This window comes from Lonchura striata, chromosome 3 (assembly GCF_050655825.1).
Source record: "Lonchura striata isolate lonStrDom1 chromosome 3, ASM5065582v1, whole genome shotgun sequence".
NCBI classification, from domain to species: domain Eukaryota; kingdom Metazoa; phylum Chordata; class Aves; order Passeriformes; family Estrildidae; genus Lonchura; species Lonchura striata.
This window is the reverse complement of record NC_140705.1, coordinates 77,475,044-77,498,910: the sequence shown is the minus strand read 5'-3', so window position 1 is coordinate 77,498,910 and position 23,867 is coordinate 77,475,044. Positions and strand designations below refer to the sequence as shown.

General features: G+C 41.9%; 1 long non-coding RNA gene across 2 annotated transcripts in view; it reads left to right on the top strand.

The window, feature by feature from the left end:
* LOC110477926 (uncharacterized) overlaps window positions 1-23,867 on the top strand; it is a 306,989-nt gene that overhangs the window by 38,408 nt on the left and 244,714 nt on the right. For both annotated transcript variants that reach the window (XR_014954352.1, XR_014954350.1), the window contains one exon: window positions 21,642-21,714. This is a non-coding gene — a long non-coding RNA (uncharacterized LOC110477926). The remainder of the gene's footprint in view (window positions 1-21,641; window positions 21,715-23,867) is intronic.

Here is a 23,867-nt window from a genome sequence, read left to right as displayed (position 1 = left end):
GTCAAGTGTGAGGAAGATGAGACTGTGAAACTGCCATGAGCCTGCCAGTTATGCAGCTCAGAGTCCATCTGGAGCCACAAAGAGAGGCAAGGATGTGTAAGGGCAATTGTCTGGGGCTTGGGCATGAGTAGCAGGCCATGCTGTGTGATGGTGATGCAGAAAAGCAGGTCTGACTTGGGGACCCATGGGACTTCTGCCCTTCCTGTCCACTTCTTACAGGGAAGCTGTAGCCAGGTGAGCTCAGCCCCTGCTCTGGGACAGTAGAGCTTGCTGCTCTGCTATATAAGAGCATCCCTTATCCTGTTACTCTGGTGTAGTTACAGAGGTAAAAATCCTATGTTGTAGATAAAGATAGACTATTTGATGCTCAACCAGGGAATAATCAATCTTTTTGTATCAGGTAGAATATGCAGCTGAAGGAGCCTGGGGTACCTTTATGTCTATTTACTTATTCCTGTATTCACACTGGGAATTGTGGTGCTGCATAAGGACAGAGGAAAAATGCCCATGGCTGCTCTCTCTAGAGTGCCTTGGACCTTGATGTCACCCCAGGAGCAGCCTCCCCAGATTGCTCTGCAGCATTCATCAGCCCCAAAGATATGGATGACGATGCAGCCCTTACCCTGGGCCTGAACTGCAAGTCAGCCCTGAGGTGAGGTGCTGTGATAAGCAAAAATTGAGAGAAAAATGAATCTGCTTTAGGAAGGCTACCTGTCTTTAAGATTATTTTGAATGTTCACATTTTTTATGTAGCATTTTAGAACATTTCAGCTGCTCCCATTTGGAATTCAATTCCTCTCCCTTATAATCAATAGCAAGCCTTAACAAAACAATATCTCACAGGAGACACAAGCACACGGTGCTGAACAAAGCAAAAGAGCCACTGGCTTACAGCAACAATTGTTGCTACACAATGGGTTTTCAAAGCTCAGTATATATTTTGTCCCTACTGGGAAAACCATAACAAGACTGAATTAGTGGCTAGACTTGCCAAAGGGAGAAATTAAAGTGTGACGACTTGTCTGACACCTTGAAGTACCATTATTTATTCTGGGGGACAGGACAGCATGGAGAAATAAGATGCCTATTAAGGAAAATTATTTTCTGTTGCTTTCCAAAGTGTACAACAGATCTGCATGCCTAAGGGCTTAATCCAAGTCAGGGATCAGGAGTACCTTCTGGTGGCTCTTGAGAGGAGCTGACAAGTGTGGGGATACTGCCCACAAATCTGGGGATGTGCAGGGGTGGATGTAGGAGTGTGGTTTTCAAGGGCAGGATGGTCTGGAAGTCCCTTGTCTTTGCCAGGGGAGGCTTGGGGTTGGTTTGCAGGTGGCTGTTTGGTGAGGGAGAGAGAAGAGGGAGATACTATGTGAGAGCAAAGCAAATTCCCTTCCCCGTACGTGGCTGGTCACCCCTGAGCTTGCAAACTTGGCTTCTCATCTGTGGCTCTCGACAGCTCCTTGCTCTGGCACTAATGGGTTTCAAGAGCTCCCAGTGAGCTGTAATCACCTTGGTTCAGGGCTCAGCTTGCACCTTTACAAGCACCTTCACCCCTTGCTGTTAACCTGTGGTCTCCTCTATTCGGCAGCTGAGCTTGTAAATTCATGTAACCAAATAGCTGCACTGTTAACTGCCTGCACCAAAGTGAACAACACATCCATCTTCCAGTGCCCAGCCAGCAGCCTAATGACACTGCTCACCGTGCTTGTGGGCAGCCTTTCAGACATAACTAAATCTGGCACTGTAAAAACAATTGCTTCAGTGCTCACACAGGCCACATGGCTCATCTGGGCAGAGGAGGGAGGTTGTGCAGGCAGAAGCCTTCCCACGGACTGTCCCTGTGCACCAGTGCCCTGTGCCATCGTCATCACATTCCACGGTCTGATGGCTAGCTAGGGAGAACTTCACCCCACTGGTAAATTGTGCCTCATGCCCAGAGCAACAGCCTGCTTGCAGTGGTTTTATTTTTGATTGTGATTGATGTTTGACAAGTCTTTTCGAAAAGGCATGCCTCAGTTTTGCTGTCTGTAACCTGAGTGCAATTTTCTAAAGTAAAGTGCCACCAGAAGGACAGCCGCTAATGAAACACTGAATGGTGCTGAGGTTTTCTGGCCTCTCTGCTTCTTGCTGAAGTCCGTGGCTTGAATCCTCTAGTCTTGAGATTGATCTTGTCACGAAGGTTGTCTGAATGCAGCCCTGGAGGAGGCTGGGCTGCAAGTTCACCCTTGGCTAGAGACCCCACAAAGGAGCTTAGTTGGGGACACCACTGAGAAAGACAAGCTGTGGCTGCTTCCACTGGTGCTTGTGTCACTACTTGTTGAAGGAGAAACAGCACAGCTTTCTGTGTGCAAGTAACTTAGACCTGCCATTGGCAGAGATCTGATATACCACCTTCCTCGCCCCAAAGCAATCAAAGCTGGGAGCACACAAGCTGACAGGGGTTAAATGGTCATTGCTTTTCTTTATTTGCTAGCTACTTACCTGGTGCAACAGGCACTACAAGAGAATTTCTTAATTAACTGGGCTCTGTCCTGGGCAGCACATGTACACTGCCAGTGAGCACTATAAAAGCGCAGTTATTGCACTTTGGCTTGGGAAAAGCCCTGGTGCAGTTGTATTGTTAAGGAAAGTCTTGGAGGAAGGGAGAGAAGGAGACTGGTCTCCACTCCAAAGGCTGTTTGTTGTCTTAAACATGGCTGGATCTAACCTTGGGGGAGGTGCAGGGTTAATTTGAGCTGCCTTTGAAAACAAATTTGAGCAGCGCACAGCATGATCTCAGGGAAACAATGTTTATAATCTGTATCCTGCTTCAAATTTTATCGGCACCGTGCTTCTGCCCCACTGCCAAAATTAGCTGCAGTCACCAGGAAGCAGCTGGTGTCCCAAGCATGAGACCCTGCACTCAGCACCATTGGGTAGCTTTTATACAGATATGAGGATGGAGTTCTTCCTGGCTATTAAGCATCACCTACTCTTTGCCTTTGCAGCAGCAGCAGGAAACTTCTCATATGTGGAGGCTGATCCAGTGTTCTTAATCATGCACAGCTCCTGCTGATTTTAGCAGGAGAATTGTTTTACACTACATAGTTGAAACGTGTTCCTCAAGAAGTGGTCTGTCTTCTATCCTCTCTGAAGGAGGGTGGGGAATGCATTGCTCTGCCAGCTGTCTGCCTGTGCGTCATTAGAAGTGCACAGGTTATGATACGCAGTCCTTAAATTTAAACAACAGTATTAGGGATTTTGTCAAGCTAGGTAATATTGAATCCATGGTGGTTGTTGATTAGCTTTGTCATCCATTAAATCCAGGGTACTTTCAGCTTTTAATTCACTCTGCATAAATTAGTTCACTCCTTTCCCTCATCCTTCTGAAAATGAATGGCTGCTTCTCCCTCCATTTTGGACTATGGAATATTTGAAAAGTGGCAGTACATTAATTTCTGCTCCAGCAGAGCTCTGCAGGAGAAACAGCTCTTTAGGTTTTTCTGTGACCACAATATATTTCAGAGAGTTGGTGTCAGAACTTTTTGTAATTATTTAAAATATTGAGTAATGCAAACAAACAGAAACAAAGGAAAATAATTGGGGAGAGTAGAAATTCCTCTTCTCTCTCTCTCTGCTGTTGCAGGTTTTACTCTGACAGGCCAGCTTTGCATTCCCCAAGGTAGAGACTTTTATCCTGTCTTTGTGACTGTTTTACTTCCCTTTTCTCCTGGGGGAGGGGGAAATGAATAATTTCTGCCTTCCTCCTGTGTCTTCACCTTAATGGGGAAAGAGTAGATGAACAATGCCAGGATCCTGCTCAATTGTTTTTTTTTTTTTTTTTTGTTTTTTTTTTTTTTGTGTTATTACTCTTTTGCCTTTTCTTTCTCATCACAAAAAGACAGAAGAGGGAAATGATGGCAGGCAGTCAATATCTATTCATTTTATCAATCCAGCTCTTTAACTGCTTTTGTTATTCAGTGGCATGATGGTCTTTGGCTTGTTATTTACCAGCTGTTTAATTTAAATGTATCCCCATCAGGGAGCCAAAAGATCTAGTCTTAGAGCTCTTTTGCAGGATTTGTCTAACCACTCTCTAAATTATTTAACATGGCTCTGAACTGTTTGGAGATTTATTTTTTTTTTTCATTTTAAGCACTATTATTTGATTCAAAACATCTGTGAATCTTTGATTCAAAAAATCACAAATGACCTTACATCTGGGCAACAGCTCAGCTCTGTCTTGATCCTCTGTAGGGTCAAGTGTGCGAGCTGTTTGAAAAGCCTAAAATTCCTGACATGTTGAAATTCTTTTCTTACTTGTTTGTTGACAGAAGATGGGCAGGGAAGGCAAGGCAAGGCAAAGCAAGATCAAGATGCTGTGCTGCAGGGCCAGAAGTGAGTAGAACATCTTGTTACGGAAATAGCTCCTCCCTGCATTAGAAAAGCAGCTATTTAAAGCAGGATCAATTGCCAGTCCTCTTTGCCACTGTTGTCATTTGGATATGGCATGTGCAAATAATATTTCCTCATGAAAGAAAACTTCCAGCAATGACAGCACTGCTCTGGCGTATCCTCCCACAAAGGGGAGAAATCAGCTCATCCACAGAAATGGTGTCTCCCTCTGAAAAGATCCCCAGGATCTGGGTTTTGTTTTTCTGTCTGAGACTTTAGGCAAGTGGATTTTGATCCGCCGATGACATCAGGATGGTGCAGCTTTTAAGATGTGTTTGAACATTGGAGTTACGTAGGACAGTGCTCTTGTTAAAGTAAAAATACATGGAGAAAATGAACAAACCTATGTAACATAGAGCAAAGCCCACTTTCCCCTAAGATATGCATAATAAAACTGGCAGTATATGCCTTTGAAAGTGATTGCTTTATGTTTAATGATGCCAGTGAGCAAAAATCCTTTTATTCTTGGCAAATTACAGTGGGTTGATATACTTCAAAAAACTGGAATTATCGAAGAGATTTTCCAGGGAGCTGAACCCATGCTTGATTTAAGCACCCTCAAACTTTCCTCTAGTTAAGATTCACATCTGTATCCCTTCTCTCAACTCAAGCCTGCTGCTGTTTGTTATTGTTTGCATTACTTGAGGGCCCACTTAGGGATTGTACAAAATGTTCTTTTAAAAAAAATAAATATTGAAGTGTTCATACAGAATTTGAGAGAAACACACTCCTTTTTTAAGGTGCTGCCATCTGATCATTGCAGAAGTACAGAAAAGAAATCTTGGGGGCATGCAGGGTGCTGAGGCTTTGGGGATAAATGTTTTCACAGTATTAGGGGCGACGAATCATCCTCATTTCCATGTAAGCCCCTGTACCAAGTGAAGGGAGAGCATGAAACCTTTGAGGAGCATTTATATGTTCTATGTAAGTGAACTTAGAGAACTCACTGGATGCAGGAATTGGAAGAGATTTACACCACCTGAGCCTGGATTTTAGAGCTAAGGATCTCTTCTTCTAGCAAGTCCTAGCTGAGGAAGAATTGTTGAACAATCCTGTTGCTATGTCCTGAAGGCTGTGAAGATACAGCAGAGTTGATGAAGATACCAGAGATACAGATCATCCTCTTGTCTCTCCTATGTTTATCTCCTTTTCTCTAAACTCCTTGTTTTATTTTTATTGGGATTTTCTTTGGATTAACCCTATTAAATGCATCACTAGCCCTGAAATTTGCCGATGCCAATAAACCCATCTGTTTTATTAACTAACCACAGTCTCTGGAGTGTTTCTCACTGGCTGAGACATGAGCAGCCCTTTCTGCTGTCTCCAGCGTTGTGTGTCAGCCCAGGGAACAATGGGAGGGAACCCAGGAGGTCGCTGGCAGGAAGCGCTGCTTCCCCTGGATAATTAACCGGCTGGGAGACTGAGGAATGAAGATAGCACATAAGACACACACAGTACAAACTGCTAAAACAATAAACAAACAAACCAACCACCATCACTTCCTTTTCATATATTGTTAAGGCTGCTTCCTTAACTCAGGTTGCCTCAAACCCACCCCTCAAAATGAAGCCTTTTAGACTCATAAATTCTTAACCTCTTCACTACCAGTTCTTGCTGAAGGCACAAATCCATTTTTGCCAAGGTGAGATCAGCACAGGATCTGTGGCTTCTCCTTGGGTCTTGCTGGATAAACTGGAGATTCCTGTTTCTGAAAGTGATAAAGGCACTTTTACCAAAAATTCAGTGAAGAGACACTTAGTAAACACCCTGGTACCAGGGCTGTTCCTCCTTTAGGTATCAGCTTCCAGATCAGGTGACACAGTCTAGCTCTGAAGAGGTTAATTTCTAGAGAAGCTGGCCTCAGAGCCAAGACCTGGAGGAAATCTGGATCAGGGCTTTGTGTCTCAAACCCAGCTTTCATATCAAGCCATACTCTGATGTGCCATTTTTTCACCATCTCTGTTAGAGGGAGGTCAGCTGCACAGCCAGTGCTTGCTACTGTCTACACTGGTGAGCATCCAATTGCACACTCCCACTGAGATCCTCTCCTCTGACTCCAGGTAGACTTATTTGCATGGTTTTCTCCTCCAACCAAATCATTCTTTGGAGTAGTTGCTGTTTTGTTTTTCTGACCTGCTAACACCAGAATTATGAAAGCAGATATCAGGCAGTGGCAATGCCAATCCCTGCCTCTCTCCAGCTAATTTTCCAGATGTCTCATTGAAGAGCAGACAGATTGTTTTTGTGCACAGAGCATCATGTGTGTCTTTAACGCATGGAGGCCAATGCCAGTGGCCCCCAAGATCTGAGATGACTACGTAGCCCACATCCACCACATATTGATACCAGTTGGCGGATCTCATTTCACCATGTCCTCAGCAAAACACTGCCAGCGAGAAGGCACAGCCAAAGGATTTTTGGGAAGAATTAGGCTGATCCTGCTGGAACTGGGAAATTTGGTTTTCAAAGGAGATGCTGATGTTTCTTCTCATCAGCCTGCAGATTCAGAGCAAGGCTGGAGCAGTGGTACTCAGGACAGGGGCCTGTAGCCTGTCCCTGGACTGGCTGCCTCCTGTCCTGGGGCAGGTCCTGCCTGCTACTGAGTGCTCCCAGCTGGCAGCTTATTTGTTATTACTTTAAATACCCACTGTTTGTGTTAGGCACAGAAAGAAACCTAGTAAACTGAAAAGGTGACGTTTTAAAAATGAAGTCTCACAAGCACAATTTTAATCTTTCTAATAAGGAAGTAATCTGATAAATATCATGTTTAACAGTTTGCAGTAAGTCCATATCATACAATCCTAGAATCACAGAATAGTTTGGGTCAAAAGGGATCTTAAAGAATCATCTAGTTCCAAGCCCTGTGCCATGGGCAGGGACACCTTCCACCAGACCAGGTTGCTCAAAGCCCCATCCAAGCTGGTATTGAACATTTCCAGGGATGGGGCATCCACACCTATGGGCAAGCTCTTCCAGTGTCCCACTACCCTCACAGTGAAGAATTTCTTCCTGATATCTAATCTAACTCTACCCTCTTTTAGCTTAAAGCCATTTCCCCTTGTCCTGTCACTACACACCCTTGTAAAAAGTCACTCTCCAGCTCTCTTGTAGCCTCCCCTTAAGTACTGTAAGGCTGCTGTAAGGTCATCTTGGAGCCTTCTGTTCTCCAGGCTGAGCAATCTCAGTTTGCTCAGCCTGTCTTCATAAGACAGGAGCTCCAGCTTTTTGATCATCTTCATATCCCCTGAACTTGCTCCAGCAGGTCACATCCTTCTTATGTTGGGGGCCCAAGGGCTGGATGCAGAACTTCAGGTGGGGTCTCACAAGAACAGAGGGTCAGTATCCTCTCCCTTGCCCTGCTGACCATGCAGATACTGCAAGTGCTGTCTGCCAGGTCGTGCTGAGCTTCTTGTCAACAGACAGTCTCAAGTTCTTCTCCTCAGGGCTGCTCTCAACCAATTCCCTGCTCAGCCTCTACTAGTGCTTGGAATTGCCCTTATCCAGGTGCAGGACCTTGGCCTTGTTGCATTTTACGAGATTTGCACAGGCCCATCTCTCAGACCTGCCAAGGTCCCTCTGGATAGCATCCCTTCCCTCCAACGTGTCGACCACACCACCCACATCAAAATAGAGCTGGTGAGGCATGATTTAACACTTGGTATTTCATTAATCCATGAAGACTTTCCTGCTTAATCTAAACTACACCTGTAGCCCACAGATTAAGTTGCAGTGCTGGAAGTTTTGCCAGTAAAACTGTTGCTTTAAGCGCTGTGGCACTTGATGCTCTGGGGTGGCTGGGAAAATGGGGGTGACTGTGTGCATCAGGGTGCTGCTCCTAAACCTGTCATGCTGGGTTGAGGACTCTCTTCTCCCTTGCCCTTCCCAACAGAGGAGCTGTGGCTGCTCTTGCCCTGCCTGCCACCTCCTGAGAAGTCCTCCCTGGTGCCTTTGTACCCTCACTGGAGCACAGTTACAACATCTGCTGCAGCCTGCTCTGGCATCCATCATATAGACAAAATCAGGCACACAGGGAAAATCTTCAGTGCTTACTGTGTGTCTAGATGAACAGATGAGGACAGACATGGGATACTACATGGGGAAATAATGAAAACCAGTTATAGAGATTAGGGAGTGTGGTAAGAAACCTGCCACTAATGTGGATTATCAGAGAAAATATCCAATGTCTTTTGCCATACATAGTGCTGGATGCTCTTCAGCTCTGCTCAGGAGCTCCAGTAATGCTCTGCATGCTGTCAGCCATGTCAGGCCACCCCAGATCAGGTCCTTTGCTGCCAATCAGGAGAAATAGTGGGTGGTGTGGAAGGGACAAGGGCCTGTGGATCCTGCTGCTCTGCTGTGACTGACGTCTGCTGAGTGCTCATGATATACTTTTTTGAGAGGGGTGGGAGGGAGATTGGGATGACACCTCTCCCTCTTCCTCTTGGGTGGATCAGCCTTCCTCTCACAGAGAAATGCTTCTCCTTGACAAGTTTCCATCCTTAGTGCCCAGTATATATTGACATGTTTAAGCACGTGGTGTTTTCGAAGCTTTTAATTTCTACTGCCAAAATCTCTCTGTGTCACAGATTGTGTCTCCAGCAGTGCAGAGTCAAGTGAGAAGCATTGGATTTGCACATTGAAACTTCAGTGGAAAGGAAGAAATGTGGAACAAACTCTTCCTGAGCCCAAGTTAAATTTCAGAGGGTTTCCAGCAGCCACTTCTATGGTGCCATTCCCCTGAATTCTGCAAAATTATGCCATGTTCAACCAACAGCAGAAGCAAGAGGTGGAAGAGTGGTGCTGTGGGAACAGCTTTGAAAGGAGCTGGGAAGGGACAGGTGTGCCACTACATCAGGGAGGTGCTATAAAAAGCCCAGTTCCTGTTTTCATGTCATGAATCAATGCTTCCACCTAAATCTCCTCGCTAACTGATTCATTACTCTATGTCATGCTAACAGAAGGCTTCTACTATATGCCTCTTTTCATAATGTTATATATATAAAAAAAAGGGGTTTACAGTTAAATAACTGTTCAACAGTTTACAGTTTAAATTAAATAGCTTTATTTCTCATGGCAAAGATGGGATGTGTGCTGTTTAAGACTTTACATAAAGCATGGATGCATCATCCAGAAGATTATGGAAACTCATTTTTCAGGCACCAGCAGTCCTCTTGTTTGCCTCTTTGTAAATGCTCAGTGATTCTGTGCAGTGAAGTTGCTCTGAGAGCCTCAAGGAGCAGCACAATTAGACATGGAAACTAGCTCCCTGTTCTCAGAGGGCCAAAACACAATCCCTAGTTGCCTGTGGCACTAAACATAATATAAAACCACCTTCACCGGGAACTCCCAGATTCTCAAAACCCTCTGGATAATGTGCTTGAGAGACTCCTAGAAGTACCAAAACTTTACTTGCAGTCATTGGATTGGAAAGGCAGCTTCCTTCCTTCCTTCCTTCCTTCCTTCCTGCCTGCCTGCCTGCCTCTCTCTTCTGTCCCATGTTGAGTCCATGTGAGGCAGCAAATGTCACTTGGAGAATCACTGAGTTAAGGGGAGTGTGCATGTTCTGCTGCTGGATTTTCCATCCCTTGCACCACTTACTGAAGAGTGGAAAAGGCACCCAAGCTCAGACATTGAAACACAAGATAACACACTGGTGTGTTTGCCAGGGGGAGCTTGGTTTTCATACCAGCTCTGGCTGTAACCCAATGGGATGGCTGAACAAGGGGAAGAATGGAGATTGGAAAATACTGTTGGGATATGTATTTGGCAACTTGCTTTCTTTATAGTTTTGGGAAATGAGACTATACTGAACACTTTACCTTTGTCTTGTGCTGAGTGAAAGAGAAAAAGAGAGTGCTCAGATCTCATTTCCAAAGAGACCAGATCTCTAGATTAGAAAATGTTTGGGAGTTTCGCAGTCTCAGCCACTTGAAAGTAAATGTCAGCTTGTGTGTGGCATGCTAGAGTATTTTGACACAGGTAAAAGAAACATCATAACATACTTCTTGATTTGTCCACTCTATTTAAGGTCTTTTAACTACATGTCCACAGAGGAAGAAACTCATTCAGAAGTGGAGAAATTATATTGTCCTGAAGTGCAGTAAGTCTGATAGATTTGGGGAAAACTTACACCACAAAGAATTATGTTCTAATGGATGGGACCATCCTTATTCAGAAGAGATTAATCACCTTTTACAAAACTTCTAGCATAAAGAAGATATTTTCCATAAAATGATCCCAAAAGAAAATTTTACTAGTTGTAAGGCCTTGGACACCTACATCTTGTGTTTGGTGGAGTTAGGCAAAAAATAAAGGACCTGGTTTTGCAGCCACTGCTCTTCTATGGAGGAACCTTCAGGACCAATACTCGGGTCCTATACTATATTGTATGTAGGCCACTAGTAATAATGAGTATAATCTCAAAAACCAAACTAGGAATGGAAAAGAAGTGCCACAGTTGCATTGGTAGTGGATGGAGGCAGTGGTACATCCCAACTCTTCCCTGTATCTGTACCAGCATAGTGTTTGAGAGTCACAAGAGATTTTGAAGATCTTCGTCTTTCCCTTTCTTCCCCCAGGGCAGGGCTTGCTGTGCTGGGTGGGCAGCAGGTGCTGGGTGTTTGCAGGTGCTCAGTAACTTAAAATTGAATGGGATGAGGCTGGGGGAGGTTGGAGGTGTTTTCCCATCTGGTGTTCCAGTGGCATGCTCAAACCAGGTCTGGGGCATAAGGGCACATTGGTGTTAGTGCTCCTGAGAAAAATGGCTCTGCCCTGCTGCTCCTGGCTTTTTCCTAAGCAGTGACAGGGAGGTCTGCTGCAGACTTCTCAAGTAGCTCTGACACCTACCTAAGGACTCTGTGTGTTCAGAGGGATATATGGGCAAATGTAGAATTTACTACAACCTGAGCTAGTATGCTCACAGACTGTTATGCAGGAAAATTGTCAGAACTGTGAGTGCTAGCAGATGATTTCAGCTACTTTCTGCAGTGTGTGTGGCCACAGCAGGGTGGTGGGCAGCACAGAGTGGAGACAAAAGTGATAGAGGAGCACTGTGACTTTCTTGTATTCTCCCCCATGAAGACACAGCTTGATTCAACTAATGGCAGTAATTGGAGATAATACTTTGCTGAGAGTTTCCTATTTCCTTTATAATTAACCCTGGGGAGCTTATATATTTTCTTACCTACAGCAGCCTGTCATATGTGTGGTGAGAATTTGTTGAATTTTTCTTCATGTTTTCTTTTTTACCTTACTGCCCTGTGTATCCCACCTCCCTCTGTGATCCAATTCCATGACAAATTTTGGCTTTCTCCATTCATAGATAAATGGAACATCACTGATGGAAATTGCCACCTCTTATATCCGTGGGCTGATAAAGATGAAGTGTCTTGGGCTCATGGCCAAGAGTGGCACCTATGCAGTCACTATTAATAGCTGTTCTAAAGGCATAGGCCAGAGGTGGTACAGACATGTTACGTGACTTGCTGATACCAGCTGCTGGAATTAGAAACACGTCAGGGTCTTGGTGTGGTCTGAGAAGAAAGTTTTTATAGTTCCTGTTTTCCTGGCAGGGAGATTAGCTAGGATAGCTAAAGCAGAGTTTAGCTTTACATTTGGATGTTTATGCCAATTAATCATTTGCTCAGATTACCAGTTCCTTACCTGAAAAAGCATTAATACACCCAGAGCTGAAATCAGGACCCAGCCAGGGCTCTGTTTTTCTTTTGCTATCTTTCTCTGACCCCAACAGTTTCACACCATCTGTGTCCAGTGAGAAGGATGCATACATTGGTGGCAGATGTAGGTGGATGTCTGCTCACTGGCTGTATCTGTCCTTTATTCATAACCTCATCCCTGGATACGCTTATGAATTTCCTGAACTTTAGGTTAGGTCCGCATCTTTGTATTTAGCCTCAATTTCTGTCTCTTTCCTATGAATTTTCATAATTAGCACCTGAATCTGCTTGTACTTTTGGTCTTTGCAGTGTCCGTTGGCAATGAATTCCACAGTTTAACTTGGTTGTGTGAAAATGTACTTCTTTTGCTTCTTTTTATCTTGCAGCCTGATGATTTCTATGACAACTCCTACCTTTTGCATTGCAAAGATTAGTGAGTAGTATTCCCTGCTGAGTTTTTAGAAGCACTTTTGATAATCATTCTTGACATTCTGCATGATTTTCCTCAATCATATATCTCCTTTTTCAAGCTAAGGAGTCCTATGCTGTATAATCTTTTCTTATACACCAGCTATATCACTGATGATAATTCCATAGTTAGTAAAAAATTCAGGTACTACCAAGAACTAATAAATTGCCTGAACAGACAGAGAAAAAACTGTTTTCCAATCCACAGAAGCCTCATTCAAGATAGGAGGAGGTGCAATGTAAAATGGAACTGAGTATTCCTCTAAAAATGGCTACCTTAGTATAGTATGGTGTCTTGTGCTTTTTAGATCAGTTTTCCCTACCACTTCAGCAGCACAGATGTCTAAGCAACTGCCCTAAAATTATATCCAAATTAATTACTTTTGATCATTGTATTTTCCCTGTAAGATCTAAAATGAGAATTAGTATTTTTCAAATGCTTCATATGCTACATGCTCATGAGGACAAATTACATGTGTTGTACCTACAAATACGCATGGCCATGTATTTTTAATTTAACTCAGATACTGATGTCAGTATCCAGAGAGACAACACAGATGCTTTGGGTCTCAGACCCAGATGTTTTGGTCGCTGTGACAGCACCTGTGCTGACTCTGTTGGCAGCATAAGCAGCCCCAGCACAACTGCTGTCGCTGCACAGTCCTCAGAGGAGCAAACAAGCCTGGTCCTCTATTGGGGTCCTGGGTAGCAGCCTGAGCATGATGCAGAAGTTTATCTTCCTTGAAAAGTTACCTCAGAAGATGAGGGGAAAGCATGAGTGAAGCTGTTAACATTTTACTTCCTTTGCTCTCTGAAGAGCAGAGGGAAAAAAGACAGTTTGTTGTTGTTTAGTACAAAGCAAGTGGGGTTTTTTCTCTATTCACATTAGAATGTGCAACATGGGATGGGACAGAGATGAGGACATCTCAGTCAGGCACCTGTGGCAAAGTGGGGAGGAAATGGCAATAGCTCCAATGTTTTATCAACTGGTAACATGGGGAATTCATTTAAACTGTGACTTAGTGAGTAGGCTACCATGTGTAACAAAATCTTTCACGGGGTCACTGGAGTGATTTAATGTTTAATTTCACACTTGTTAATAAATTAGTCTTTCTTTCAGTGACTTTGCAAGTATACCTTAAGAGAGGCAGGATAGATGTGGAGAAGTGCTTAAAATACTCTATGTATAACCCACTTCTTTTAATTTTTTTTTTATTTGCATGTTCGTAAACAATTTATTTCAGTCTCCATGCATTATATCTGCATGAACACAGATGCCAGGCAGTAATGTTCATACATATCTTCCAGAGACGAGCAGCGCTTGATGATTTGGCAAGATGTAAGTGCTTTGTTAAAATTCTCCAGGTATAATTGGTGGCTTTTCTGTAATCAAATGAGTAGGTAGAGGATACAGGGTTTTGTTTTCAGTTGGGTTTTTTTTGGTTTTCTTTCCCCACAGGCAGGTTGTTATTATTGCTGAGAAGATGGGACATATAATGCAAATGACAAAATCTAGATGATGACTATATGACCAAGAAGCAGAAAACAATCAAATGGAAAAGAAAATCACTAGGAGAAGTCTTGACAAGGTCATAGTGCATGCCAAAGGAGCTGCATGACCTGGAAGATGTATCACACCTAACCCAATTAACAAGGCTATTTAAACGTGAAAACAATCCTGGTTCAGTCAAGGTTTGACTGAAAGCATTTAAAGAAAGGTAGCCATCAAAGATTAGCAACAGAGAGCAGGGAGGAATACATATATATTTTCTCCTTGCCAATAAAGTATTTTCCAGTCATAAGAGTGTCTTGTGCTGCATCTGATCTCACAGATGGTGCCTTAAATCAAGGCTAACTCTGAAAGTGTCAGTGGAATTATCTATGTGTAAATGGTATCTGAATTGGTCCCTAGCTGTGAAAGACAGGGTTTGCCTTGGGGCAGAAGCACAGATAGGAGAACTAAAGGGTTTGTTTTCCCCTCCTTCCTTCCCCCCCCCCCCCCCCCGCTATTTTTTTTTTTTTTTTCCTCTTGGAGTCTGACTCACTTTGTGATTTTGAGGATTTTGCATAATTCTTTTGCCACGGTTTCCTCCCTGAAAAGTCAGCTGATAGTTCCAGAGGAGTGTAAAAGTTTGATTATGGAAATTCCTGTTTATTACTGTTAATGGAAGCAATATATACACATTAGAAAATTTTAGCTCAGTCAAGGGACTTCGAGGGCAAAGGGCTCTACAGATTCACCAGCAGCTGGTTTTTGAAGTACCAGCTATCATGCTGTATGATGAAGAAAAATTTCAACTTTGAGGAAATAAATACTACCCAAGAGTAAAGCAAAGAATACAATCCTGTGACTGCATGGGTCAGACTTCAAAACTCAGTATAAGTTCCTTGTGACTCACATGTGAATTCAATGTCAGGCAATAATGACCACAAACCATTCTTCTTTGATGTCTGTTCAGCTTATATTAAATTTGAGGATGTTCTGCAATATTTCTGTAGATGAAAAGGATTTTAGAGGTCCGTTACCTCAAGGAGAGACTCTGGGCTTGTCCAGCCTGTTATACTCTTTCCCTAACCCTTCATTCCTTTTCCAAAAGACACACCTATCTTTTGGTTAAAGATTGTGAAGGGTGAGGTCTGTGCTTGTTGTTTATTCAGAGTCAGGAATATTCATTAAAACATGTGGGCATGTTACCACAATATTCTTATTTGAATTTGAGGCAATGGATGCTCACATATCAAAAATCCTACCTGTGTACTACACAGGGGCTGATGTGCTGCCAGAAGGGAGCAAACTGGCAACATAGTGGCAGTGATAGATTAAAGTCAGTGAGTGATGTTATCCTAATGTCTCAAGTTATCAAGTGCTAAGTAAAGAAAAAGAGAGCTTCTGAAATGGTGAATTTTGTTTCTGGGAAGACAAATCCAGAAGCCTGCTCACTGTGAACACATCCTTCAGCTTTCTAATAGAGGAGGCTGGGATGTGACAGCTACAGAAGTTTTTTGGCCTTAACTGGACATGAACATGGGATTAATTTTGCCTAAATGTGGCCAGGTGTCTGGCCTCCTTCCACCATCAGTGGAGAAAATGGAGGTGATTTATCCAAGCTCTCTCTGTCCATAAGCTGTGGAAGGAACATAGTTAGACCAGATAGTAACTTCCAGGCAGACAAAATTAGCAAGATGAATTGCTCTTTTACTACTTTATATGTTTAACAAATTGCACACTTTTCCCACAATTGTGCATAGGGTCTTTTTTTTACACAGAGAGAGGAATGTGAGGCTGAGGTAAACTTGACTTCCCCAAAAGACAGATAGCAATACAATTGAGGTTCAAACACAGATGCACTTGGGTCTAGCCCCCACCCTTCTTCCTCTGCCTCTACCCTGCTGCCTTTTAAGCTTATACTGGCTCCCAAGGACAACAAATAACTACTCTCTGTGCAGGAAACCATTTCTACTTCATGGACATAAAGAAGGGTCAAAAATTATGGCTAAGTGGACAAACAGCCAGCTCCATCAGGCAGGTTTTGAGATTTAGGATTTCTTGTGGGACTTATGGGGCTTATTACCAAACTTGGCCAATTTCAGTTTCTTAAAGTAGGGTGAAATTTTCAGAAATTGGTTTTGTGAAGAATTGTGCAGTGATTTACCTGCCTTGCCTGACAGCAGCATTGCATCCTTGCTGTTGCTCTTTTTGCCAAGCATATGGAAGCTGAGTGCTCCCTGGCTAGTATCCAGACATCCAAAATTGATGGGAATTGCCACAAGGGTTCCAGCTAATGGGAGACATAAAAAATGAACCCTGTTTTATTTTTGATTGTTTCTTTTCTTATGAGGGTTTTCTTCAGAGAACAAACCTAGATATGACTGTGTGCAGCATATTTCTTCTGCGTTGTCCCCCTGGGTATGACTTACACCAAGCTGTGATCAGTTCTGCTGTTCCAGCCCACTGGGCTCATCAGTTTAGTCAACTGACTTTTTAAATGACCCTATTCCTCGTGACATTGGAAAAAGTGGCAGGAATCTAATTGCACTTTTGGGCATGGGATGTAATGCCAAGGTGGTGGGATGAAGAAAGAGGAAGACTGCTTCTCAGAAGGAGAAAAGGTCACTGGCCTAATGTTGCTGTCGAGGCAGGATGAGAATGAGAAGACTGACTCAGAAGGCTGCTGAGAGTAAAACTCTGGTTTATTCAAAATACACTGCTCTTTTATACAGAGCTCTGCAAGGACCAAATCCATTGGTCCTGAAGTGAAAACAATCCATAGCATTGGTGCTAAGTGCTTGACAAACAGTGATAGAACTTAACTATAAACAATGTGAAAAATAAGAGAGATAAAGAATTATTTACATTCTTCTCCAGCTCTTTCCCAGGCTTCTGCCTGGGTAGAAACTCTCCGCTTCTCTCTTTGACTGAATCTGAGACCCACAGCCAAACTCTCTGAGGTGGCCTGGGTGAGCCAGTCATAAGCATACAGGATACTCTGAAAGCCACAGAGCTGGTGTCTGCACAGCCCAGTGTAGGAGGCTCAGTGCTTTCTTATCCACAGGGACAGATGTTACAGAGAAGCTGTAGCACCTGTAGCTAGATTCAATGTTTGAGGGCCTATCTTCTTCAAGTCATTGGAGCCTGGGATCCCTCTTCACTGACTGCTGTATTTGAACTCTCTGGACCAAATGGTAGATAAATAGCTCTGCAGATGGAGAATTGTTTTCCTAAATCACAGTTCTGTTTCATTTTATGTCGCTTGCTAGATTAAGTTTTAGAGCTCTCTCAGTTTTTTCTTTTTTTTGTATGCAAAGTGAGACCAGAAATTTTTACTGTTGTGCAGTTTTGAAAGCTTTTTTTCCCTTTTTGCCATAAGCAAAACTGAGGAAATTGAAGGTGATTCATCTTTAAGCAGCAAGTGATTTAAACCAAACAATGCTTTTTGATTTATGATAATGAAAAAGATTGCAGAGTGATGACAGGTCAGATGAAAACTCACACTGCACTGATTTTTATGATAAGTATCATTACATTCCTGCACTCAGCTAATGCTCCACTATCAGTTTTATTTGTGCATTTTATTTATATTAAAAGTTTTTATTTTGAGAATTTATTGCCAGGATGTGATTGACAGCCCTGGAAAAGGCAGTGTGCTATTCAGAGAACAGATATAAAATTTCCTCATGCAGCTCTGCCTGTGTACTGCAGCTCATCAGGACCACAAAAAAAAAAAAAAAAAAACTAAGACCATCTTTCTGTGGTCAGATTAAGAGTATAACCTGATATATTGTCTTCTACAGTGACCCATAAGTCCTGGGGGCTACCATGAACGAAAGGGAAATGCAGGGTAATATGTTCTCCCAAAAATTTTCACAGTCACCAAGAATTTGTGGCTCAGAGGTTTCCTTTGCTGGAATGCCTACACATGTAGGCATTCTCATAGCAGTACCACACACACACACACACACGCACACACACACACACTTTCTTAGTTTCATTTTTTTGACAACAAAATATTTTTGGCCTTTTATTTTTTTTTTTGTTTGGTTTTGTTTTGGTGGTTTTTTTTTTGTTTTATGTTTTTGTTTGTTTGTTTGTTTGTTTTGGTCTTGTTGGTTGGTTGGCTTTTTTTGGTCTTTTTTTTTTCCTTTTTTTTCTTTTTTTTTTTTTTTTGTTTTTTTTTTTTGCTCAGCAGCAGGCTTCTTTGAGTACTTCCCAATTTCAAACTGAAAAGGGGGTTTCCATATCCCTAGGACTATGTTACTCTCTGGGAGGGACATTTGGTTTCTGAATCTTTCCTTAAGCAACAGGATTTCCTTTTTTGCTAACTTCATGCCTAGACTTGACTTAGAGTATGGCCATGAAAAACATTAAGTATTAATGAGCACTAATGATGGATCAATCCCAATCATAAGATTTTTTTTAATCAACTGATTTTTGATTTTTAAGCTAAATAATGTATTTCACATCTCTTGTGGGTTTATAGCTGCTGGAAGTACTTCTCTGTCATGCTTTTAATTTATTTGGACTTTTTTTCCCTGCAACATAAATTTAGACAGATTTTTGCTTATTTAAACTTAGCTTTCATGAATCTGCCTGACTCAAGGAGACAGAGTTTTAAGAAATGGGTCAATTACAGTAAAATTGAAGACAAAGCCATAAGATATTGCAGCATTAGGATATTTAGAGTGTTGTAGTTGTTTTCTTTTCAGAAAACTCATTCAGGAAACATCTAAACAATGCTGTACTTTACTTGGGCTGCTCCAGAGGGTCACAGCTGGATTCTGTGTTTAGGAAAGAGAATCAGGGAAAAGTAGATCTGGAAAGGGTCTGTTAATACCATTTGGCTCATGCCCCTTTCTGAGATAGGATTTCTGTGCCATTGTTTGTCCAAGCTAGACTTAAATTTTCTTCCGGGGTGAAGAGATTGCAGCCTTGCACCTTCCTAGTGCTTAACTATCCTATCACCAGAAGGTTTTCCTAATGTCTGAACTAAGTCTGTCTTTCGGCAGCCTAAGCTTATTATTTCTTGTCCTTATCCTACCCTCCACAGAGAAGACAAACATTTATTTGCTGGCTCTTAGCAGCAGCCTCTAGAAAAGCATTATTATGTCCTTCCTAGGTCATCTCTTCCCTATGCAAAACAACCTCCATTCCCCTCCTTCTTCTCACAGGCCACTGTTTCTAGACTGTTCACCTTATCACATTTCAATTCCCTTGTTTTGGCCCGTGTCTTTATTGAGGCATGAAAGTGGACCCAGCTGTTTCTCTGGGGAGGATATCAAGCCTGGGGCAGTGCTGCAGGGAGGAGATGGACCATTTCTCACACCCTACTAATACAGCCACTGCAGAACCCCATCCCAAGTCGGCCCAAGGGCTCTTTCTCCTGTTTGCACATTCCTTTGTGCATTGCTGCTATGCCAGCCAGTCCCTCCCACATTCTCCCACCTAAGGGCAGCATTTTGCACTAACCCCCTCCCACCCCCCCCAAAATTGATGCCTTTGTGTGGACCAAGGCCCCACACCTGGGTACACAGCTGTCTCACACCTCGACTGGGAGATCTTTGGACTTCAATGTGATCCCTGGGGATGAGGCAATGCAGAAGACAGGTGTTGCAGGGATCTGTCTAGACACAATTACTTCATTACTGAAAGCACTTGAAATATACTGGAGGCCTTGACTTCTCCCTCTACCTTATATTTTTCGCACCTGGTCAGTGCTACAGTATAAAATGTATTGCTTCTCTCCCATGAGACATGATTTCAAATAATGTCCAGTAACTTGTTTTTCTTACAACTACTTGTACCTGAGACTTGTGTCTATTTGGCTATGTCTTCAGTTGTGAAGTTACAGCTCACATTTCAGTCAAGTTTGTTTCGCTTCTGCTGAGTCCACAGGGACTCAGCTGATAGTTAAGAGACTGTACTTGATGTCTTTGGACTAGTGTTACCACCTTTTAGGGATAATCCTCCAATGTGCCTTAGCATTTTTCACGGTCCAGCCTGTCTGAAGTGTACTATAATCACAGTTCTTGCATGTCCTGAACATGGGTCCAATATACCATTAGAGCTGAAGCTCACTGATGAGTACCAACATATTGCACTCTTCACAATAATTCAATATGTTTGTAATTTTTTTTCTTCATGCACAGTGACCTTAAAAATGTGTTGAAGCAGCATTTTTATTATCTTAGTGATGGTGTTGGCAACATCATAAACCTATAATTCCTTCTTTCCTGCACTGGTCAAATCTGCCCGGTCCACTGATGTCTGACACACTTTGCAGCTTATAAAAGCAAGACACTAAAAAGATTTGCTCTCATCCCCCTTAAATGAGGTAAGCTGGTTTTGGCAGTCAGTGGTTTTCACCTCTGTCTGACCAGCTTTCATCAGTAACTGCTCCATGCTTGCCTCACACTGTGGAGCACACACTGTACTTGGCACTCCTTGCTACTACTGTACGATGCAGATCTCCCTGGGCAGTTGATGAGTCACTACTTCTCCCTGCTCCTGCAGCTCCCAGATGTCAGCAGAGCCACCCAGTAAAATTATATTTGGAGTTTTTGACAAATCTGAAGGAATTAAGTGGGGATCTGTTATTACTGTCCATTGCCAGGACATCATCAAACTGACACAATCTTATTCCTACACAAACACAGTGCCTGCAATCTATTGCCAAGGATTAAAGGAAATCCTGGAAAATTCATGTGCTAGTACTGTCTTGCCATTTTCTTCTTATTACTCTCTACAACCCTCTCTCCTCATACTCCTTCTACTCCTTCTTCAAAGAGGGCAGGGCAGAGATGAGGAAGATCTGGCCAAGATATTGAAATGTCTCTTTGAAAGGCACTTGATAAACTGTATTCAGTTAAGCAGATAACCTGTCACTCATAGAAGGAGCTTTAATGAGATCCATCTATGTGCTGCTCTTTATGATTAATTGTTTATTTGTTCAGTTTGTTTATTTTGATGATTGCCAGGAAAGTCAAAGATCTGGTGTATGGGTAATAGGGAGGAGAATGGAGAGTGGAAGAGGTATTTGGATTTAGATAGGGCTGTTGGAAGCATAAAGGTTACAAGTTTCATGATTTTGTGCAGAGATTGAGACTGAACTGGCTGAGACAGCAGCTGGATTACCTTGAATTAAAATCATTTTATCAATAGTTGTATTCTGCAAGCCTGTCAATTGCTCAGGCTTGTAAAATTGCACCATGTCATTTTTATGAGCCTGATGTCTGGAGAGCTATCTCAGCCATTAAAAAAGATGGTTAAAACTACATTGAATTATTTGTATGTAGCATAACGTTGCTGTTGGGTTGCTAGCCACTAAAAAACTTTCTGACATCGTCTCCAGTGTATCACTTCCTGCTGAGTAGCAACTTTTAATATAAAGTAGAAGCCATTAGCAATGCTATATGGTAAAGTGCTCAGAAACTGGCCTTACTCATATTTTGTTTGGCTGCCAATAGCTTTAATCAGAGTTACCTTTTCTGAGTCATCAGTGTGACTAATACCCTTGTGAGGCCACCTAGAACAGACCTTTTCTGAAATTGCTTGTCCTCTTCCCACAGAGCTACCTCTGATCCATAAAGGCAACTTTGGGAAATCCCTTTGGTCTTCCATTGTATCACAGAATTAAATCAAGTAAGTAAAAACATTGGTGTGTTTCCTTGGGGACATCATTAAGTGTTCTGCTGAAAGAAGGAGTGCTTGTCATTTCTGATGCAAAATAAAATTAGTTAAGTGACTTGCCTAAACTCCCATTTTGAAGCAGTGTTAGATCTAGGATTAGGATCAACCACCTGAGTCCCAAGAACAAGATTTATTCACTAAAAATAAAAAACCTCAGCTTCTCTAAACCCAGCACATTGGATTTTCAGATTCAGTCTAATTGGGAATATTGACATATCATTCCAAACATTCCACTCCATTTATACCTCCCTCTGCCAGTACACCTCAATTACCACATTTCTGCATGTATGGACCATGTGTTAATTTCAAAAGCCTTTTAATTCAGCAGAATTGCAGCTTGTTTGTAGGTATGGCAAGGAGAAGAGGTGTATTATACTACCAGTCATGGACCTTTTCTTCAGAGTCAAGAAGATTCAGAGTCATGTTCCTTTCTGTCTTTGGTGCAGAATGCAGTAGAAGACTTTTCCCACAAGTAGGTTATTTGAAGCTTAAGGTTATTTTAGGGAACATTATTTCCCATGGGATTCAGTTTTTCTGGGAGGTGAGAATTATATGTTAAACCCACGGCAGCCCAGCTGATTTTGTGAGGCCAAGTGCCAATGCAACTCATATCATCAGCCTTTATCATCTATAGATTAAAAAGTTACAATTAAAGACCTGGATAAGACTAACAAGTTGAGCTTGGCAGACAGAAGCACTCTTTTCTCAAATGAAATTCTAACTAAATTTTAAATATGTGAAGAAAGCCTACATTCACAGTGCAATATTGATTACAAAGAGTTAATTTGTATAATGAGTCAATTCTGAGAAATTCTGCAATGCCTAAAAAGTGAAGATTGCCTTGCACTGTGTGGTCATGTCCTTCTACGTTCTGCTCCATCATGCCATGAAAACTGCATTATTCTTGTTAACAGATGCTAAATGATTTTTTAAAGGACTAATTCTTTAAAGTAGAAGATTTTTTGACTGCAATTTACGATCCTTATACTTTGTTTATTCAGTTGTCATTCAGCAGTTTTGTATTTTCTGCTCATGGTGGGGAATGTTCACCCAGCTCTGTTTTAATATTATTTATTATAATTAAAATGTGTTCTTCAGTAAAGAATATATTTTCCCGATAGACATGCTTTTCACTTTTATCTTAAACTTTCAGTACCTGAAGTCCAGTAATTCTGACCAGGCAGTTACTCTTCAGTGCAGAATGAAAGGAGGAGAAAGGGTGTGCTGTGACTGGATGGTGAGGTGCAATTCTGGTAACCTACTGGGCATTTGTGTGTTTGATTGAACAAAGATACTTGGATATTTTCAAATTTTTGGTCTCTTGTTTTTGTTAAATGCAGCCTTATCTCAGCAGCTGCTCTAAGTATCAACACCAAACCTTACTAAGTGGCTGAATAGTCTTGCTTATTTGCTTATTTACCTATTTATTTATTTATTTTTCAGTGAGTACAGATTAGGCAGGGAGAAGGAAAACTCAGAGGAAAAGATGGTGGAAATTCCTGTAGTAGAGAAGGTTTTGTGGTGTACAAATCTTTGAATTTCTACATGCTCTGGCTTTGGCTCTCCAGAAAACTCTAACTTAATTTATGAGAAGGGGTACAAGAGAAGAGAAAAAAACTTTCAGGAAAATGTATGTGTGTGACTCTCCATGCTGCCAATTAGAGGGCAGAGTTCTGTTCTTCATGCAAGTGCAGATCCCTCTCCTCAGGCCTCCTGAGTGCTGTGGACCATCCGCAGGAGATGGTAGTTTCAAGAACTGCTGAAGTTTGATTGTAAATTTCATGTTCTTTCTCCTTCAGATGAGCATGTTCAAGTTGCTTTAAATTACTTTTCCCTGATCCAGATAGTTCATACTCAGGTTCTTTCATACTCAGGCTAAAATATAAAAAGTATGTATATATATATATATATATATACATATATATATACTATATATATATATATATATATATATATATATATATATATACTTTATATATATATATACTTTATATATATATATATATATATAATATATACAATAATTAAAAATATATTCTTCTTGTGAAAACTGAAAGAAAAAGGTAAGCCTTAATTAAGTTAGAAACAAATTTGAAAAGCGTAAT